The sequence below is a fragment of the Balaenoptera borealis genome, assembly GCF_965194805.1.
Source record: "Balaenoptera borealis genome assembly, chromosome: 1".
In the NCBI taxonomy this organism is placed as follows: Eukaryota; Metazoa; Chordata; class Mammalia; order Artiodactyla; family Balaenopteridae; genus Balaenoptera; species Balaenoptera borealis.
In genome coordinates this window covers 20,988,351-21,010,578 of record NC_138860.1, presented here as the reverse complement: position 1 = coordinate 21,010,578, position 22,228 = coordinate 20,988,351, and the positions used below count along the sequence as shown (strand labels likewise).

Sequence of the window (22,228 nt, the reverse complement as noted above, 5' to 3'; positions counted from 1 at the left end):
AAAAAGAGAGTAAGGTAAATTTGTATGTGCTAATATGGAGAAATAGCCAATTAGTAACATTAAGTAAAAAAGGAATATATATTTTACTATGATTCCATTTTTAAAAAGAAAAGAGCTATCTATCTCTCTATCTATCATCTATTTTACTGTCCTAACTGATGAATAAAACACTTTGGAATGATATTCTTAAAATAAGGAAGGATTCACAATGAAATTTTAATAGTTATTAATTTTAGTGAATAGTCTGAGGGTTGGAGAGGGAGGGGGATTTTAACTTATCGTTTAATACCTTTCCATAGTTTTTGAAATTTTAACCATAATCCTTATTTTCTCTGTGCCTTGGTTTCCTCATTTATAAAATGAGGGTAATAATAAGTGGCTGAAGTTTCGGTTCGTGACACCCAAACCTTGGAGTTTACCCTTGTCTTTCATTGTAATACTGCTTTTGTTAAGAAAAACATCAGAAGCAATCTAAATGTCCATCAAGAGGGGATTGGTTAATATCTCATAAGATATTTGAGGGGTTTGAATAATTAAATACACATAAAATGCTTAAGTGCTCACTAAATGTTAGTGATTGGTTTCAGAGTTTTTAGTAAAGAGGAATAACTGCTTACATTTGAGTTCTGCCAGAACCATATGTCTATTAACAGAACAAGCACAGGGCTTCATTCCTAGGTCTGTCCTCACTTGAGCCTAGTGAGAGATGATGACAGAACCCAGACTCAACGATTCTGTCTGTCCCTTTCCTCTTACTACTGCAGATGGCAGCTGCTTTGCATTTAGCAGAGTACTATAGAAGATACTGTGAGGTCAAGTTGATGACATTTAAAAAAAGTTTATATCAGACAGAGGAATAACTGAGTGCGTCCTCGCCTAGGGACGGGGTGAGGCCGGATGTCTTGGGTTCCCTGTAAAACACCTGTGCTGGTCAAGTGTGTGGTGAACACAGGAGATGGAACGGGACTGGGTCTTTAGTGGTTGACCTCGGTGATGGAATTTGGGTATATTTGTCCCTGGTTCCTGGCACAGAGCTTCAAAAACCCTTAGAATTTCCTGAGTGAAGGAGTGCCTTGGTAATGCTAATGAGGTGAATTGTGGTGGATCCCTCCATAGCTTCAAGATGGATATTGGTCACCAGAGAGACCAGACACGTGATCAGAAGGTTGGAACCTTGGACCAACTCACCCTCTGAGGAAGGGAGGGGGCTGGAGATTGAGTTCAATCATGTGGCCAATGATTGAATCAGTTATGCCTGTGTAATCAAATGCCAATAAAAACTCTGTCCACCGAAGCTCAGTGGAGCTTCCTGGCTAATGAACACACTGATGTGCTGGGACGGGGAGGTGCCTGATTCTACAGGGGAAGGGCACGGAGGGTCTGACTCTCTCCCAGACCCAGCCCTGTGTGGATCCTCTGTAATAAGCTGCAATTGTAAGTTAGCACTTTCCGGAGTTCTGTGAGTTGTTCCAGTGAATTATTGAACCTGAGGGGGTCCTGGGAACCCCCAAATTTGTAACAATTTTGTCAGACATGTGGGTGGCCTGGGGACCCCTGAAACTTGTGGCTGGAAGCTGGAATAAGGGTGGTCTCGTGGAGGGCTGAGTTTTTAAGTCTGTGGAGTTTGATAATAACCCCAGATGGTTAGTGTCAGAATTGAGTTGTTGAAGAATACCCAGCTGGGGTAGAAACAGAGGACAGAGTCACTTGGTTTAACTAATCATTAGCAAGATCTCTCACTCTCTTTTCTATCAACTAGAGAGCCCATTTCACTGTAGTCGTTATGGGGTAGAGTAATCCAAACCAGAGGCTGGAAGTAACTTGCTGTTACCATAAGCCCTTTTCCCTCACTTCTCATCCTCTGCCTTTTGATGCTTGTGAAAAGTCATTAGTAAAAATGATGGTGAAACCACTTAAGTGCCATTTTTCCATTTGTACCCAGGAATTTTTCTACGCATAGATCGAATGCAGTCCTTCTTGGTGCACAAATTGCAGTAATTGGTTTTCCTTGTTTTTGTTTTCCCACTGACTGTCCTCAAATAGGGACCGCCAAGGACATATGTTTGCTGAATAGCAATTTCATTTACAGGACCTCCCCGATCTGTTAGACTTGGAGATCACACGGAGTTGCTGCTCAGGTTTAAATGTAACTTATTAATTATAAGACACGTTACTCATCTCACTGCTTAGATTTTTAAGGAATGCAAATAGCATTTTATTTCAAAGCTGGAAAAAGCAACCAAAAAAGTGCCAGGAATTGTCTTGACTGGTTTTAGGTAATTTTTAGTGCAAGACATACAAGCCCTCTCACCATGGATTAAACAGCGTCCTGTGTCCTGATGCAAAGCTGTTTTTTTTTTTTCTTTTCTTTTTTTTTCTGTTTTTAATCTTGATCATCCATCTGCAAACCAGCCACCACTTCCCATTACCATCAGCATATTACAGCATTTCCTCCTGTCAAAAAACAAAACAAAACAAAACAAAACTGGTGGGTACTTAGGAAATGCATACCTGTTCTATTACCAGCATCATGAAACAAAATAAGAAATGCAAATATGTTAGCAAACATGTATAATACACCAGCACCTCAGGGCAAATAGGTACAGGTGTACAGAGACTCATTAAACCCTATGGCTCTCCTTGGGGGATCAGGATGGGGATGGCGGCAAACCATATTTGTGAAAAACACACAGAATTAAAACATCTTAGAGGTGAAAATATCATCTTAACTATGAACCCCTTGTACCATCCCCCTTATAAAAAGTCATCTAGGTTCTGTAGGAACAGTCAAAATACAGTGAAGGGTCTCATGGACTGCTGGGTGGTCCACACCCAGTTAGGTAAGCAGCTCTAATTGTTACATGATTCTTTTTATGTTGAGCTGTGTCCTGCGACCAGTGATCCTGTTTCTTCTTGCTGACTCCACACAGAGGTAGTATACACCCTGTTTGATGTAGCAGTCATTCTCATGTGGGGAGACAGCTTTTCCATGGTCAGCATCAATACTGGTTTCTTACGGTTGCTGTAACAAAGCACCATGAACTGGGTGTTTTAAAAAAACAGAAACTTATTCTTATGTAGTTCTAGAATCTAGAAGTCTGAAATCAAGGTGTCAGCAGTGTTGGATCCTTCTGAGGGAGAATCTGTTCCATGCTTCTCTCCTAGCTTCTGGTAATGGCAGATGCTCCTTGGAGTTCCTTGGCTTGTAACGACATCACTCCAATCTTTGCTTGCATCTTCTCATGGCATTCTCCCTGTGTCTCTGTGTCTTCACATGGCCATCTTCCCTCTGTGTCTCTCTCTTTTTCTTATCAGGACACCAGTCACATTAGATTAAGGGTCTACCCTATGCCGGTATGACCTCATCTTAAGTAATTATATCTGCAACAGCCCTATTTCCAAATAAGGTCCCATTCTGTGGTTCTGGAGGTGAGGACTTAAACATGTCTTTTCTGGGAGAGCCAATTCAATCTAGAACAGTGCTTGAGTCTCCTTAACTGTTCTTGATAGGGCAAATCTTCCAGGCTCCTCCTTAACCAGTTCATCTTCATTCACAGGGTCCAGGTTGTCAATGTCCCCCAGGGAATTATCTTTTACTCTCTCTTTTTCTGAGTCTAAGAATAAAACATTTCTAGTTGTAAATGGTAGAAAGGGTCTGTTTCAAAATAATGTTTTCAGGCAAATGAAACTTTAAAAAGTCCTGTTTATCTGTTAATAAGAAAGTGCCTACATGTCTCGCGGAACTGAAACCTCCTTTGCTCAAAGGCTGCTCCCCCCCTGCCCCTATCCCTGGCTTTCTCAGGATCCCAGAACACTGTATCACCTGCTCTTCTGTTTGCAAAGTGATTATTCTGGAAAACGCATGAAAGTGAACCATACTCAGAGGGCAAAGGAAACCACAAGAGGGCAACCTGTGGGGTGAAGTCTGGATGGGAGGATGTGACCTTCCAGAGCATTTATGTTGGTGGGGTAGGCTGTTTAAGATTGATTTGTGGCCACGATGAGCGTTGAATCCTTTCCATATAGAGATCATCCCCCCCGCACCGAACCCCAGTTGGTTGTGGGGCTCCAAAACACGAGTTCAGGGGAGGAGGGCTGTTGTCCGTTAGCTGTCCTATCGCTGTGGCTCTCTCCATGCTCTTTTCTGCAGAGCCATGTACAGAGTTTTGGAAATTTTCCCTGTTCTTGTCTCATTTTGGGACCCTGACTTGTTGTTACTCACTTTGCCATGTCCTAAGCCTCTGGCTATAAGAAAAAGATCCTCTACAGAGAGTGGGCCACAAGTGAGGATTTGGTGGTGGAGGCATGGGAAGGGGGTTATGGAGAGTGGGTAAAAACAACAAGTGAATGACTGCTTATGCTAAGGTAATGGTGCTTGTAAGTATCCTGGCATAAATATTCCCAACGTTACAACAACAGTGCCTTTGAATCAGAAAATCCTCAGGAAAAGAATCTAAACAAAAGAGTGGCTATATGTATATGTGTAACTGATTCACTTTGCTGTACACCTGAAACTAAGACAACATTGTAAATCAACTACACTCCAATAAAAATTAAAAAAAGAGAAAATCCTCAAATTTATTTTTATAGCAAACATTTTAATTCTTGCCAACTACACTATCCTGCATTTTTAATAGGAGGGAGTGTAATTACTGAATGGGCATTCTTTACACAATGCATCACTAATGCATTGGATTTTGTAATATTTTTCCTGTTGTTATCATTGTAGTGATAGTTTGTGAGTCTAAGGAGATTCATTTAATGCCACTGTGATTTATGAGAACATGCTGTGTTTGGAAACATCTAGAAGTACTCTTTACACAGAGGTGGAAGGAAGACGTTGTCATGATGGTGGCAAGGGGGTGGTAACTCTGTTATTCTATTAAGGATTTAGAAATATTAACTGTCCCCTCGCCCCGTCCTTAATTAGCCATATGTTTTCTCTGCCTTTCTGCATCCCCACGAAGTTGTTGCAAGTATTCATATTTCTATTTATAGTGAGGTCCAATGGAACAAAGCATTGTTTTGTGTCAATACTTCTGGGAAAAGCAGAAATTGGAGTAGAGTTTTGAAGGTAATATAGTTTATGGGGCCAATGGGACAAATATATTTTGATCACTAGAATGATTGTTTTTACTCATTGACTTGAATTTAATGATACAAATTTAATTTCATTTAACTATAGCACTATTGAGTGCCCACTACATATAAAGTACATAGCAAATGGTGTGGGCGGATCCATCAGAAATAGCTTTAACACAAAGCAGAATGAAAAGAGTATCATCAATGAGATGTTAAAAGTACAATTTGGGGGCAAAGGAAGAAGAGGTCATATTTATTTAGTGTGTCAGCTGAAGTTCTAGGAAAAAAGAACCAGAAACAAAATCTTATAATGTAACACTCTATTGGGGGTGCAATCCCAGGGAAGCAGCAGTGAGGCAAAAAGGGAAGTGAGGCAGGAAGGGAAAGCAAATGCAAAATGGTGCATTGCTAAGCTGGTTGCAGCTTTGCAGGGAACCAGAGGGCTGCTCCATCACATGGGCCATATCCAGAGAAACTGCAGGGAACAGTCATAAAAAAGGAAGAGGGAGCTCTTACCTCTCTCCTCTTTGTTTGTAGCTAAAGTCTGCTCCGTGGACACCAACTTCCTCCCAATTTGGGGTTGTGCTATCCAGCCTTCAGGGGGTCGCTTGGGAGGCCAGAGCCTCAGTGGGTCCAGTCTGTCCAGTGCACAGACATGGTCAGTTTTTAACTGTGAGTGCCTTTTGGTCTGTGGTGGCAGCAGTGGTGGCTTGGGCTTTGTAACCACAGAAACAACATGAGCTATCACTAAGGTAAGTCTGGCCTGGATGTAAGACAAGTGAGTAAGGCTGGGGGTGAGGAGATAGGGTTGAGCCAGTCTAGGGTGGTTCACATCTCTACAGTTAGAATTAGGAAAAGCTTTCGAGGAAGGTAGCACATGAGATGAGTAGGATTTTGATAGGCAGAGATAGAATGATGTTGGTAGTGAGATTTGAATCAAATAAAGACACGAATGTGGGAAAGCAGGGCTGGTTGAGGGCCCAGTGAGTAGTCCACTTTACTTGGACTGTAAGATATGTGTAGAGGAGAAGTAGGAGATAAGGTTGGAAATGTAGACTGTGGGTTGATTAGGGAGGGCCTTGAAAGCAAGTGTATCAGTCAGCTATTGCTGTATAACAAACACAAACACTTACCGACATGTAACAATAGGCGTTTATTTCTTGTATATCTGCTGGTCAGCTGATGTTCCTCCAGGCTTCAGGTCCATGGATTGGCTGGGCAGTTCTGCTCTATACATGTTCATTCTGGGTCCAGGCTGAAGGGACAGGAGGTCTGTGGGGGAAGCTCTTCTCACTGAGATAGCAGAAGCTCAAGAGAGCTTGTCCAACCACACAAGCACACTTTAAACTGCTGCTTGTGTCATGCATAAAGAATTGTGACCAATTCAATCTAGCAGAGCCAAGGTGAGCAGTTTGTGGACTCAAGGAAAAGAATGGTATTTTATTCATTATATTCGTACTCCTAGTGCCAAGCACAGTGCCTGGAACATAGTAGGTACTCCATGTTTTCTGAACGCATGACTGAATGAAGGCCAACTGCTGTGCACACAGCACTGTGAACACTGCAAATTGAGTTTGGGGCTTACCTCCTCCAGCATTTTCTCCAGGTTAGGCTTCAAGATAAAACTCACATCCAATTAGATAAACACACTTATTTCAAGATGGTCTTTTCAAAACTTTGCTTTTCTATGTCCTTTCCTTACTCAAGAACTAATCATAACCTCTTTTGATGACCTTGTCAAGCCTACCTTCTCTGCCTGACCTTCCTTAATCCGACTCTGTTTCCCACCACTCCTGACACAGACTGTCCACACCATCATGCCCTGTCTTTGGTGTTCCTTCCATGCTCCCAATTCCTGTTATGGCTGTTGTTTCCTCAGAGCCTCTACCCCAACTGCTGTTTTTGTAAAGTGTGTCTTCTCTCTCAGCTCTGCCCAAATACTAATTATTCTTCTGGCTTGGCTAAATGTCTCTTTTTCCATAAAACCTTCTGGGACTGTTCCAGACCTCACTGACTCCTCCTTTTTCTGAACACCGATTCCTGCCTGTGAAACATTTTGACTCTTTATTGTTCAACAAATGTCACACGTGGGTGAATCCCATTTGCCCAAACAGCTTGTGAACATTTTCAAGTCAGGTCCCAAATCTTTTGCTTCTTTGAGTTTCTCATAGTGTCTAGTGTGGTGCTTGATACAAAGTAGATGAGTAATAAATAAATATTGATGGATTGATCCTATATGCACTATGGACATTTAAAATTTTTTTTTATCTATTTATTTTTGGCTGCGTCGGGTCTTCGTTGTTGCACGTGGGCTTTCTCTAGTTGCAGCCGGTGGGGGCTACTCTTCATTGTAGTGCACAGGCTTCTCATTGCAGTGGCTTCTCTTGTTGCAGAGCAAGGGCTCTAGGTGCGCGGGCTTCACTAGTTGTGGCATGCAGGCTCAGTAGTTGTGGCGCACAGGCTTAGTTGCTCCGTGGCATGTGGGATCTTCCCGGACCAGGGATCGAACCTGTGTCGCCTGAATTGGCAAACGGATTCTTAACCACTGCGCCACCAGGGAAGTTCCCACTATGGACATATTTAAAGGACTTGGCTATTGACCATCTTGCATGCATTAGAAGGAAGACTCCTTGAGGGCAGCAATAAAGCCTTCTCCATATGTGTGGCTTCCACCCAGTTGTCCCAACCTAGCCCTTGGATCAATAACTATTGAACTTCTGATAGGTAATCAGCCCATTCATCATAGTGCGTTATCATTTAGATGCCCCATGATTTAGAGGCTGATGGGGGTCAATAAAATTATTATCAACAAAGCAAGCTAAGGTCTTGGTCCCCGCTGTACGTGAACCTGTGGGAGTGTGTCCTCCCTCTGCTGGGCTTCAAGGATGGAGCAGATTCCATCATCCCAAGGACCTGAAGAGGATGCCCATTTTCCTCTGGGCTATGTGTTCTCTCTTGTCCATTCTGCAAATGAGGTATGAAAATAGTAGGCTGTTTGTTATTTCTCCCCCTGAAACCTTGAAAATAGTGAACATATGTTTCTAATTCTGCCTGGGATAAAAGGAGAGGTTGAAATTGTCCTCTCTGGTGAGGAAGATTCAGTGTTTCTCTTGCCACCTCCTAAAGTGATGTTCTTGCTTACAGCACACCTGACTCAGGGGCTATTTTTGAAGCTGTCATTTCAAAGGAGGCTAGCTTTTGGGTTACGCTCCTTAGAAGTCTGAATAAAAGCCTTAGCTCTGTCTCCTCCCTATATTATGTGCTATTGACTACAACTTTGTTGATCTGGAGGAGGACTGGCCAAAATCGTGAACAATCTAACTTTATCCTTTGTATATTTCTACTGCACCCTTCTTTCTCCTCTTGCCATGCCTTCCTAGTGCCTTCTTTCTCCGGATATCCATTACTCCAGGACGTTTTCCCCCACAACTGTCTAGGACTCCATTACAACATCCCTTTGTAATGGAAGGGTTGTATGTTCTCAACCTTCTTATCCACCTTCTTCCCAAATTTAAAACTTACCTAACTTATGCTTCATTCTCTCAGGGACTGCTCTCTGCTAAGTCTGACCTGACTATGTGTCATGTCATGGTTTTTAATGGCTTTGTGAGATACTTTTTAAACAGAACTTCCTGGTGAAATGCAAGGAGGTACTCTAAGTCACAAGGTAATCCTGACATTTCCTCTTCGAGAATCAATTTTATTCAGTGGCAGGTGATTTTAAATATCTTAGAAAACTAAGATGGATGCTGACAAACTGTGAAATAGAAGGCAAAGTTCAAGTGAAAGTTTAAGTTAAAGCACGAGACAATAAATTTGTGCTCTTTGTGGGGTGTTCTGGGCTATGACCTCTACTCTCACAGGTTTTAGTGCCTGAAAACTTTGGAGGTGGAAGCCTAAAAAGCATTTTGTAAACACTTCCTGGCATAAGGGGAAGATGGTGCAGAAAAGCAAACCAAAAGGGTCAGGTGAGTTCAGGACATTAGTGAATCAAAGACTGAGTCAGTTCATATCCCAGAGGCAAAGCAACCAAGACTTGTACAGAAATAGCTGGAAGAAACCTGGAGTCCAGCAAGGTGGATGCTGGTAGTAAATCAGGAAGGAAGGAAAGATTGAAAATTAGGAAACAAAGTCAAAGTCTGGGGGACTCTCAGTTGGTTCTGTTGAATTCAACTGCTCTGCATGGGGTGGCTTTTCTCCCAGATGACTTAAAGGAATGCTCTTCACATTGTGCACATATGTTCGTGAAGGTTCACAAAGACTTTCCAGAGAACTTTTAAGGGAATCAATATCAATATCCTCAATTCCTACACACGTTCTCTCCTAAAATTTCTCTCTCTTAAAACAGGCCTCTAGTGTTTCTCTCCTGCCTTCTTATTTACAAGCACCCTGCTTCCACTTTACAAAGTAAATGAATAACTTTCTCCCATTTGGAGTCTTTCCCTGGGGCTCAAAACTGAAGGAGGACTAAATTGAGTTTAGTCTGAAGACCATTAAAATAAATTTTGATTATAGATTATTATATGATTTTTGACCTATACTCAGAACATCAGATAGAGTGACTTTGCTGTAACTAAACTTCCATTCTCATCTACCTATCATCTATCTGTCTATATCTATCTATCTATCTATCTATCTATCTATCTATCTATCTATCATCTATCTATCTCATATATATGAACAAATTTTCTTAGTGCTTTTGTCTATAAAAAAAAGTAGAAATATAACTGATTTTTACAACATAATTTTCAAAAAGGAAAAATCCTGACATACATATATACAGGCAATCATAAATGTTGTAATGAATCTGCTAATACATGCAATATTGCTTATAATCTTCTAGGGCAATGGAATCTAATGTTTGGAATCATGTTTTCTAAAAAGCAGAGATCAATTGTATCTCTGTTGGACAGAATTAGTTTACATTTTCTATGGACAAGAATAATTTTTATTACTTTCAATGTGTTACAGTTTGCAGAGTTGTAAAGTAAACTGTCAAAGACAACCAAAGGCATATAACCCTATAGAATCAGATAAACTTCGTGGGAGCAGGGGCATCTTTCTAGGCAACACACAGATTTTCATTGAAAGAACGCCCCAAAATCTCTTTCGCCTTTGTCAAAATCTTTCACAATTTTCCTAAACAGATCCTAAACTCTGTCTCAGTCTAGCTATAAGTAATTTTATCCACATACAGAAGACCTAATTGATAAAAACCAGCCTCATCAATCTTATGAAAAGATGTAATTTTAAAAATAGCATTTGTTTAATAATTATTTAGTGAAAATTTTAATATATTCATGTTATTTTGATCAATTTTATATTAATAAATATAACAACAACTCAATCCAGGAGAAAACTGAAAAACTCTTAAAGCTTTATAGTTATCAATACTTAAACATATTTTATTGCAGTGAATTATGATAAAACACTTTTATGCAAATAAAATATTATATTAATTAGGATAAAACCTTGCAGAGAAATAGAAGGAAACTAAAATCAAGGAGGAAAAGGAATGTTGCAAATATTCTGACATAAAGGGTTGCTCATTTATTTTAAAAAAATGGATAATGGTGGCTATTAAATTGTTACTTGAATTCCATCTCATATACTTACAAGACTAATATGAGTATTTATCTTAAAATATTAATATTTATAACATCCCATAAATCACACCCTTTGTGATTCTAAACTTATGATGAAAAAGTTTAGATGTCAACTAAAAAAATACATAGATTTTCACAAACATTTTAGGGAGCATGCAAATGAACGTTTGAAGAGGAGTGTTATAAAGAAACCAGTTGGCATCTAATAGGAATATTAACATTTTTATTTTGATAGTTTCTTTCAGTATAGAATTTGCATACAGGTAGCATCATGATATTTTCCCTCAGTGTCAATAGCAGACATTGGTAACTGATCACAGAATTCTTTGTTGTACAGCCTGAAAGTGGCCTCAGTATTTCAACACAGTGCTTGACATAGTCACTACTTTGCTCCATAGTCATCTCCTTTGCTCCATGGAGTATCATTTGAAAATCAAGGTCCCACCTCTAGGATGTATGTCTAGAATCTGATGCTCACTCCCAGCTTTCTAGGACGGACCTCACATGACTTGGGAAGTCAAGCAGCCCAAGTCCGGAACTTGACTTTCCATCCCCCTTCCCAGCACTGGGCACTTCCCCCATGCTCTGTGGCTCAACTGCAAAACCAGAGGTTGAAGTAGTTCTTGAGATCCGGAAGTAGGTCTTGAAGAGCCTTCAAGGCAGTGTTTCACTTGTCTGTATGATTGTTTGCCTGATTAAGGTCAGGAAAGTGTAAGTTTTGGACCTGGTTCTTCTCTGATCCTTCTCTCCTTATGACAATAATGACATTGTTTCAGTGGCCCCATCATAAAATGGGACTGACTATTTTTTCTTATTTTAAGGAAGTGTCAAAAGACAATCAAGATTTTATCCATTAGTTCTCTAGTTAAAACCAGTTGCCCTGTAAACCTCTGATACTATAACTTTTTTATGCTAGACAAGGACTGAGTGTTTATGTGGACCTGAGGGCAGACACAGGAATCCAAAGAATTGCTAAGAGAAGTAGTGCAGGTATTTGTGAGTGGACCTCTGATTAGAAGTGCCTTATCATTAGTGGAATAAATAGGCATATTATATTACCTATGTACATATATATAAATTTGCAAATATATATACATTTGTGTAATGGAAACCATATATTTTAGAACAAGCAAGAGGTATCTTAAGTGCAAAAATCTCCATAAGGCATCACCAGTAATTAAAAACTCAGAGATTGTGATTCGTTATTACAGAGCATTTCATGCTCCCTTAAATGCATCTGATCTAGATATATAAACAAAAACTGAGTTATGAAATGTGTTAAAAGATTAGACCCTAAATTCATGAGAATGGTCTTATGACTAAGTATGCCCCTGTGTGTGCATGTGTGTGTGTGTGTGTGTGTGTGTGGTATGTGTCTGACTTTACGGGGGTCTTGGGGGAAGGGGAGTTCCAGAGAGTAGGCTATAGAGGATGCTTCATCTTTTATTCTGTTTTATTTCTTTTTATCATTTAGGGAGTCATATAACAAAATGCTAATTTTTAATTGAGTGGAGAAACTATGGGTGTTTGTTATGTAGTTTAGTTTTCTTTCTTTTTCTTTTTACTTTCTGTATTTTTATACTTCCTCAAATACAACTTATATAAAAAAAAACCCCTCAATTTTGAGTGAAGCTCTGCGTTTCTAAATCCCGTCATATTTTGTCTTGTCTAACCTGTTACCTGCTGCTGTCAGCTTCTTAGTTTCTATTGGACTCTATACCCTGACTTCCTATTCAATAACCCCTTTGGACACCTGCTATTCTTTCTCTTGTAGAAGAATTGCAACCATCAGAAAGACCTTGACCACATGAGACTGAGCTGCTGGGAATACCTTGTACCCAGCTTCCTTTCCAGGGGTAGAGAGGCTCAGAAGCAGGTGACTGTCTCAGGTTAGAGCAGCAAATCTTGGGTGTCTGAGGAAGAGGGCTCTGCCAATGTGAGTGTCGACATCACTCTGGCACAGAGCTGGGTGCCTTAGGGCTGCATCTGGGGAATGGGACACTCTTGTCTTTTAATGTCTGAAGGGCTGGTCTGGCTGTTTGGAGTTAATGTTTCTTGGACCTTACAGGTTTTAAAAAAGTGCCTTCTCCAAAGCCATCTGCAGAATGAGAGACACACAGAACGATGAAGTGGGACTAAAACTGCTCTTCAACAATTGTTTGGGGGTAGGAGTGGCTGTAGTAGATGACCTGTTAAAGTACTTTCACAGATAAGGGATTTTAGAGGTGGAAGGGACCTTAATGGAAAGTAAATTCTCCAATCCAAACTCCACATTATCTGAATGAGGAAACTTCAGCCTGGAAAGGTTGAAGTGACTTTCCTCAGGTCACACTGTTAGTTTCTGACCAGCCAGGGCACTGGACATAAATATGTCACTAAAAAGACAGGACTTGTTGAATCCATCTGTTACCATTGTATTTTTTCTACTTTTATCATTGTTATTATTTTAACAAAATTTATTTTATATTGGAGTTTATTTGATTAACAATGTTGCGTTAGTTTCAGGTGTACAGCAAAGTGACTCAGTTAATGAAAAAAAATAGATACCACTGCATCTTTTTTATTTAGCAGAATCCATTATGTCCACATTAGAAAAGTTACATTAATATGGACTATTAACTGGGATGTGGAAACAACCTCATTAGAGAGAAGTGGACATTGCAGTGATTCCTGTTAAAATGTTTTCTCATCTGTGAAATGAGAGCATTGCAGCAGATGAACTTTAAGTTCCTTTCTCCTTGAAAGTCTCTGAGCTCCTCTTCACGTGATTGAGGATTACAGTTGCTGGGTTAAGACACATCTTAGGCACCTATGTGAGTGCTTTTGGGAGCATTTGGTTTGGAGTTTGGAGACCAAATTTTACCTCTGTCACTTATCTGTCTTGTCACCATGGGTAATTCATCTCTCTAAACTCAGCTTTCTCATCGGTAAGTTGGGAATAATTATGTCTTCCTTGTTCATCTCCTGGGTTCCTCATCCTAACTAAGGAACGCTGAAGACAACTTGAGTGATGATTTTCTCAATTCTCTTAACCTTGGTACATAGATAGTACCATGAGTAGGAGAGAAGTCAATTCATTACGTATGATGTGTATGCTTGTATGTATGAAGACGTCTGCCCTTTAGCCTTAGAGCATAACTCTCTCCCAGAACCCTAGTTGGGAAGGGCCACTTACAACAAACTATATGACGTGTACAACATGATAAAAATGTAAGAGACTATTTTCCTTCGTATCCAACTCTTATCTTTGTTAATTCTATATTCACATCCCTTGCCTGAAGAGTAGGGGTGAGAGTCTCATGGTTCCCCTATTCTGAGGATGAGGTGGCATGACCCTAGTCCGATGGGGGCAGGTTAGGAGTGGATGGGGGATGTAGTAACTCTTGGCTCCATATCATTCTAATCCAAACTTCAGCTGTCCCACAGTGGCTTTGTTCTCCTCAACTTCACTCCTTTTCACGAAGAACTTAGGTAGTAAAAACTACCTGGGTTTGAGATTGGCTGGCAAATTAAGTAAAGCTCATGGGTAGGGACGGGAAACCTTTGGCTTGTAGACTTCTTTTCATGAAGCCCTTTAAGCAAGGCCCTCTGACAGTCCTTGTGTGGGCCTGATCCTAGATCAGGTGACCTTAAAAATAATAAGTTGGAGATGTAGACATTAAAATAGTCACTTTATAAATAAAGGAAACTGAGGATCAGGATTGTTAAGCACTGGCTCAAGTAGAGCTACTAGTTTACTGCTAGTTAGTGGGTAGGACTATGGCCTCTGGGGGCATCATTCACATTGCAGTTTGTGAACTTCGCTCCCTGGAGGTGACAGTGTGATGCTCTCTGCAGTAGTGCCATAGACTGAGAGTGGGAGAAGGGTGATGTAAATCCAACTCCATGTGACCTAAGTTCTGTTCTGAGCCACTATGGCACGTGCTGTCCCTTCCCCATGAAAGATTGTTTCTAAACGATTGATGAGGTGGGAGTGGGTGGCACTTACTTCTTATCTCTTAATCCATGTGTGATCTATGTGTGGAGACTGATTGAGCTGGGCCACTGAGAAAGCCAGTTCTGACCACAGTAGGGAGCTCTGGAAGACAGACTAGTGGTTGAGAACTTGGGGGAGGTGTGGGTGTTGGTGTGTCTGTGTGTCTGTGTGTGTAACTGGGGTTCCATCTGTCAGGGCTATGATTTTTAAGGAGAAAGATCAGAAAACCCTAGGATATGGAGTCGGTCAGAACTGTGAATCTCCCAGTGAACTATCTTCCTATCTCCATGTCTCATTATAATTTGTGTGTGTGTGTGTGCATGTGCTGAAACTGAAGTTCTGCACACACAGTGGATGTACTGTGGAGAAGAAAGGGTGCAGTGGAGTGTGCAAGAGGCACCTCTCTATGGTTACCCACCCCTGGCAGGCCAAGTAGATGCATTGTCTGTGAGGTGGGAAGAGACTCATAAAGACAACGCCCTATTTTTCCAAGTGACCACATAGAGCTTTGAACAAAGAACAGGGTTGGGAGTCAGAAGACTTGGGTATTGGCTGAGTCATCTTGGGAAATATGCTGAACCTGTGTGAATTCTAGGCCCCTCAAGAAAAAGATGAGGAAGATGATACTCCTATTCACTGGACAGACATAAAATGCCAGCTTTCCCACAGTTGGCCTGTGACAGAGCGATCCACACGTCATGCTTTAGAAGAGGAAATGGCCTGAGTTCTTTTGACTGGTCTGGTTTTTTGAAGGAACTTTTCTAGGTATAGGCCCCTTTCTCATCACATCTCCACTGTCATATAGACTCCAAAACTGACATACCACGTTGACGATACCTCCTCTCCTGAAACTTAACCTTCAATTATGCATCGTTCTAATTATGCCCTTCAGTTTAATGCAGTTAAAAAAGAGACTGTGCTTTACCATTCAGTCTAAATGCTCATGAGAGATCTCTCTCCTCGCAACATCTCACGTTTAGATTGGATTTGATTTTGGAGATGATGGAAGCAAAGACACTGGGAATAGCATAGTTGTTACCTTAGGGCCCTGGGTGGATCGCCAGGGCTGTGATATCATATGCTGGGCACACTGCACTGTACTCTGTATGCAGGGCTGGCTCCTTGGAGGTGTTAGTTTTAATCCACAATGTCCCTTTGCTCTTCTGCAGTTAGAATTAGTTAAACCTGTTTCACAGGGGGATGGGAGCATGAGTGAACATCCTTCCATTTAAGCTGAATTTCACAAAGTGTAGCTAAGTAATTCCCATCTCCCCACCTGAAAAAGCACAAAAGATCCTCATGGTGTCCCCCTTCCCCTAGGTCATGGGCAAACACCTGACTGCCCTCCAGGTGGCCGCTGTATGAAGGTAGTTCATAGGTGGACGAATTACTCTTCTGGGCTGCTGTGGCTGCTGGTTGAGGGGTGGATTGTGTGACCCAAATCCAGCTAGTGTGTTCTTCTTCCCTCTCCTTTTCTGGAAGTTTTTACAAATCCTAGCAGTTTGATACCACTCTAGAATTGTTTAGGAGCCATCCCATTGGAGGGCAGGAAGACAGGGCAGACAACTTCTCAAAGCCCATTTCCTTGAATGGCTCCCCTCCAGACCTAAACCTAGGATATGTGCAAGGAAGTTCATGATCGCATCTTGGCTTCTGTAGATAATCAGCTTAAGAAGGCCTTCTTGAGAGTTCTCTCTCAAGCCTCTTAAGAATCAGTTTAGCATGGGGCTTCTCTGGTGGTGCAGTGGTTAAGAATCCACCCACCAATGCAGGGGACACGGGTTCGAACCCTGGTCTGGGAAGATCCTACATGCCGCAGAGCAGCTAAGCCCGTGCATCACAACTACTGAAGCCCGCACGCCTAGAGCCCGTGCTCTGCAACAACAGAAGCTACTGCAATGAGAAGCCGGTGCACCGCAACGAAGAGTAGTCCCCGCTCGCCGCAACTAGAGAAAGCCCGTGTGCAGCAACGAAGACCCAACACAGCCAAAAATAAATAAATAAAATAAATTAAAAAAAAAAAAAAGGAGACTCAGTTTAACATCAATCTGAAACCAAATCCCTACACTTATGAACTGAGTGTGTGTCCTTCCCTTAAGGAACTACGGGAAGCTGCTGCTGAAGGGAGGCGAGTCTCCAGGGGCTTTCTGTCTGGAGGGGTTACCTCTGCTCCCTGGGGTTAAGACCCCACTTGCCTGGCCCCAACAGAACATCAATAATTCATCGTCTTCACAAACACAGCAGCTCTGGGCAGACATGGCCTCTGTGGGTGAGGCTGTCGATGGGGTCAGGAAGGCATATTGTTCAGGTGGTCAGCCCCTTGGGTGGGAAAGTCTCGGCAGAGGGGCAGGGGACAGATGGATCAAATCAGGACAGAGACATGGCTCTGCTCCTGACCTGTGGCTGTGCTTGGGCTCACAAGGGCTTGTGGAAGCTCTCACTGGGGATATATGAAGCCTGTATTTTTTTTCAATTTTTTAATTGAAGTATAGTTGATTTACAATATTGCATTAGTTTCAGGTGTACAGCAAAGCGATTCAGAGATATATATATATGTATATACATGTGTGTGTATATATATATATATTCTTTTTCAGATTCTTTTCCATTATAAGTTATTACAAGATGTTGAATATAGTTTCCTGTGCTATACAGCAGGTCCTTGTTGTTTATTTGTTTTTGATATAATAGTGTGTATCTCTTAATCCCAAACTCCTAGTTTATCCCAACCCCCCCCCTTCCCCTTTGGTAACCATAAGTTTGTTTTCTATGTCTGTGAGTCTGCTTCTGCTTTGTAAAACATTCATTTGTAACTTTCTTTAGATTCCACAAATAAGTGATATCATATGATATTTGTCTTTCTCTGTCTGACTTACTTCACCTAGTATGATAATCTCTAGATCCATCCATGTTGCCGCAGATGTGAAGCCTGTATTTTTGACGGTGCTGTATTTCAAACAGGGTTGTTATGGATGAAACTGTGCCCCTCCCCTGCCCCTACGTTCATATGTTGAAGCCCTATCTCCCAATGTAATTGTTTTTGAGGACACGGCTTTTAAAGAGGTAATTAGGGTTTGTGAGGTCGTAAGGGTGGGACCCTAATCCACTATGACTGGTGTCCTTATAAGAAGTAGAAGGGACACCGGGGACGTGCACGCCACATGCAAAGACCTTGAGAAAAGGCCACGTGAGACACAGCAAGAAGGCTGCCATCTGCAAGCCCCAGAGGGAGGCCTCAGGAGAAACTAACTCTGCTGATACCTTGACGTTGGATTTCCAATCTCCAGCACTGTGAGAAAATAAATTTCTATTGTTAAGCTCCCCAGTCTGTGGTATTTTGCTATGGCAGCTGAGTAGACTAATATATGTGTTAATCCACTCCTCTTTCAGTTCATGCTATCAAATGCCTTTAGGAATTTTCAGCATTCAGGTACCCACTTCTGTTGTGATCATCATGGTCTATCCTACAGAGGCAGTAGAGGGCCCTATGGCTGGAGCACAGGTGCGGACCCGCACTGATTGGATTCAAATCCTGCCTCCGCCACTCACTAGCTTTGTGATCTTCAGCAAGCTATTTAACCTCTCTGGGCTTCTGTTCGTTCGTCTGTAAATTAAAGATCATAGTAGTACCAACCACAAAGGGCTATTGAAAGGGTTAAATAAATTAATCACTGAAAACTGCTTAGAAGAGCACTTTATACATAACAAATGCTCAATAAATTCTTCTCATGATCACCCTTTCTGGTGTGTTCCTGTGTGGTTGTGGCCCCACTATATTCTAAGCATTATGAGGAAAACAACGGTGGCTGTTTTATGTAGCCTAAGCACCTAGCACATTTTTCATTCACGAAATATTTATTGAGCACTGACTCTGTGCCAGGCATGGTCCCAGGCCTGGGGATCAATGGTGAGTAAAGGCAGACTCAGTTCCTGCTCTTAAAGTGCCTACAGTTGACATACCTTGGGTGGTACCCAAGTATTTGTTGAAATAAATGGATTATACTTTTGTTGTGTCTGTAAATCTAGTCTTGGTAAGGTAGGCCAAAGAAAAAGAGCTAAGGCTTTGGAGTCAGAGAGATCTGAGTTTAAATTTTGGCTCAGTGACTTTCCAGCTGTGTGACTTTGGAGAAGTTTCTTCACTTTTCTGTTCATCAGTTTTCTCACCTGTAAAATGAAGATCAAAGTGCTACCTCATAGGTTTGTTGTGAGGAATAAATGACAAAAACTGCCTAGTATTAAAACATCTCCTGCTTTTCTTCAGCCAGAGCTCTTGCTATGTGGGAATACCCCCTCTCTCCATCCCTCTAGAGCTTCTATACTGTTAAAATGGAGCAAGATCTGAGGATCTGAAGGTTGGCACTAAACTACTCACTCATTTATTCACTCATTCATTCATTCATTTACTCCTTCATTCAACCAATACTCATCAAATTCCACCTATGGCTTAGGATTGTTCTAGCCACTAGAAACATTGCAGTGGACAATCTAAATCCTTGCCATCAAGAAACTTACATTCTGGGCTTCCCTGGTGGCACAGTGGTTGAGAATTTGCCTGCCAATGCAGGGGACACGGGTTCGAGCCCTGGTCTGGGAAGATCCCACATGCCGCGGAGCAACTGGGCCCATGAGCCACAACTACTGTGCTTGTGCATCTGGAGGCTGTGCTCTGCAACAAGAGAGGCCGCGACAGTGAGAGGCCCGTGCACCGCGATGAAGAGTGGCCCCCGCTTGCCGCAACTAGAGAAAGCCCTCGCACAGAAACGAAGACTCAACACAGCCAAAAATACATAAATAAATAAATAAATTAAAAAAAAAAAAGAAACTTACATTCTAAGTGAATACACACAATAAAAAAATAAACAAATGGGTACCATAATTCATGTAATGTTAAATGCTATGAAGAAGATGGCAAATAAAACACAGTTGCTCAAGTGGTAATGATTTTGGTTAGGATCACGGTAGGGGACCATGTCCTGGTATTTGGTTAAGACATTCTCCAACATTCTTCTCTCTCTTATGTCACTTACGGGAAAGGACAGGCTGATGAACTTTGGCTGACCCCCAGGGCCCAGAAGATTCACTGGATACAGATTGATCTCGAGATTCCTCACCCCTAGGTTATTCTTTAACATTTTGGGTGGTTCCCAAAAATCTACAGCATATCAAGAGACTCATTGGCTCACTCTAGGTCAGGGGTAGAAGTCCCAGCCCTGTCCTGAGAGTATGACCCTGGGGAGAATGTGAGCTTCCCAGTTCTGCACCAGAAGAGAAGATCATCTGGGGTGAAGTAGACAGATTGGTGCCCTTTCCATCTCTCTTTTTGGAGGAGGAGAAAGAAAATGGATTAGGAAAGATGAGATGCTAACTCTTGATCCTTCTTCTTCAAGAATCTGAAGGTTTGTGTTCATAGTTCATTAATTACTTGTTTAATGCTAGTCTTCCCAAGTAGGTGATAAGATCCTGAGGCCAGTGACCACATCTGTCAGCCTTGTTCACTTTTGTACTTGATAAATATGTATCGAATTGAATGGAATCATGTATTCTTTAGGGATGTTACTAAATACTACTAAACCAGAATTACATTTGGAGGCTGCAGTTATTCCATAAGATGTTTATTGGATGAGCCCTGTCACAGGCTGGGGACTCCAGGAAGCAGAGTCAGAGAGGGAGTTTAACTTACAGGATGTTTATTAAGGAATGCTCTTGGCATCAACATCCATGGAAGGGAGGGGAAAGGGAGAATATTAGGGGGCTAGAGGGAGATGTCTTACTTTAATGAAGGTCCAGTAGTAGCCTCAGCTGACCCTGTGGGGAGCTTTGGAGCTAGAATACCTCCTCAGGGTTGTATTAGTTATTTATTGTTCAGTAACATTGACCCCAAAGCTTATCTCACAGCCTCTGTGGGTCAGGGATCTGGGCGTGGCTTAACTGGATCTTCTGCTTCAGGAACTCTCACAAGGTTGCAGTCAGGTTGTCAGCTGGGGCTGTGGTCTCATCTGAAAGCTTGGCTGGGGAGAATCTGCTTCCAAGCCCACTCATGTATTTGTTGGCTGGATTCAGTTTCTCCTGGGCTATTAGTTCATCACAAGCTACTGGTAAAAGTCCTGCTCTGTTCTTTGTGGGCTTCTGCATAGAGCATCTCACAAGAGAGTGAACAGGATAAAGGGCAAGAGAGGGTTCCAAGAAGAGAGAGAGAGAGAGAGAGAGAGAGAGCTAGCAATATGGCAGTCATAGTCTTTGTAAGTTTGTCACAGATTGTGACATCCCATCATTTTGCCATATTCTGTCTGTTAGAAGCAAGTCATTCAAGGAGAGGGGATTCCATCTGGGCATGAACAGCCAGGGAGTGGGGACCACAGGGGCTGTCCTAAGTTGGGCTGAGATGGCCAGGCCTCTGTATTCCTGCATGGATCGGTCACTGGATGTGGACCACATGGACAAAAGTGTGACCCTGGTGTGGTGGCTCTCTGCAGCAAAGGCAATACCTGAAGGCTGACAGTTGAAGGCTATCTGCTTACAGCACTTCCAGCAACTGAGGCAGGAAGTCCTTCACTGAAGGGGGATTGGAGAGGCACACTTCCAAATCCACCACAACCCCACTCCACATTCAGACTGCGGACAACCACATCCATAGAGTTTGGCTTAGTAGAGGATTCTGTTGATCCATGTGTGAGAGGAAGAAAGGGAAAGAGAAACTATTTCTTTTTAGTGTCTGTATTTACAAGGAATGATTCTGCTTAATTGTATTCTTTCCCTTTATTTTTCTCTTTTTTGACCCCTGGGTTGGAACTTGTTTTGAATGCTAAATAGAAACTCTACCAGGGAATAAAGTTGTGCTGTAACCATATATCACCCAGGCCATGAGAGTGAAGCCTAGGGCTGGGGCTCATTCAGCCGCACTGCTCTCAGAGGAGTGTTTGAGGTTGCAACTCTGCAGGGCAAGAACAGTGCTGGACCCTGAGTTCTCCCTTAGCAACCTTCCCTCCCTATTATAAATCTCCTATGCCTTCTTTTCATTCTTCATTGCAAACTCACACCCTTTGGACACCTTGAATTGTGGACTCTAAGAAGCCAGTGTTGTAAGGCACCTTAGGGTTTCTCCAGAAGCACAGCCCTAAATGGGGATTCTTCTGCAAGTGCGGGAGTATGCCCAGGAGAGTGAATCAGGCAGGGGATAATGCTAGTAGTAATGAGCTCTCTGCTGGCCGCTAGCTGCAGTCTCGTCCCACAGGATGCTCTGGGGCACGTGTACACCACAGAGTTGATCCTGCTGGGAGCTCAGGGGTCCAGCCTTTTGTATCTCTGTGTCAGCCAGTCAGTCATTGGCTGAGGTGTGCAGTGTGGGGAGTCTGGTGTGGGGCAAGGGGCTAGCTTTTTGTTTGCTAGAGGACGGATCTCCCAAGAAGGGAGCAGATAGCGTTTACTAGTCAACACTCTACAGCACCTGGGGAGACGGATGCACAACTAGGAAAGACCTTGGGGTACGGGCTGGGGTGAGGCACTGATAGCACCCAGCACAATTCTTTCTTATGTTGAATCACTATCTTCTTTCCTCTACTTTTTG

At 42.2% G+C, this 22,228-nt stretch overlaps 1 long non-coding RNA gene across 1 annotated transcript in view; it reads left to right on the top strand.

Moving 5' to 3' along the window:
• LOC309606353 overlaps positions 1 to 19,464 on the top strand; it is a 29,281-nt gene extending 9,817 nt beyond the window's left edge. The window contains exon 2 of the long non-coding RNA XR_014231774.1: positions 15 to 19,464. This is a non-coding gene — a long non-coding RNA (uncharacterized lncRNA). The remainder of the gene's footprint in view (positions 1 to 14) is intronic.
• Positions 19,465 to 22,228: the final 2,764 nt, after the last annotated feature.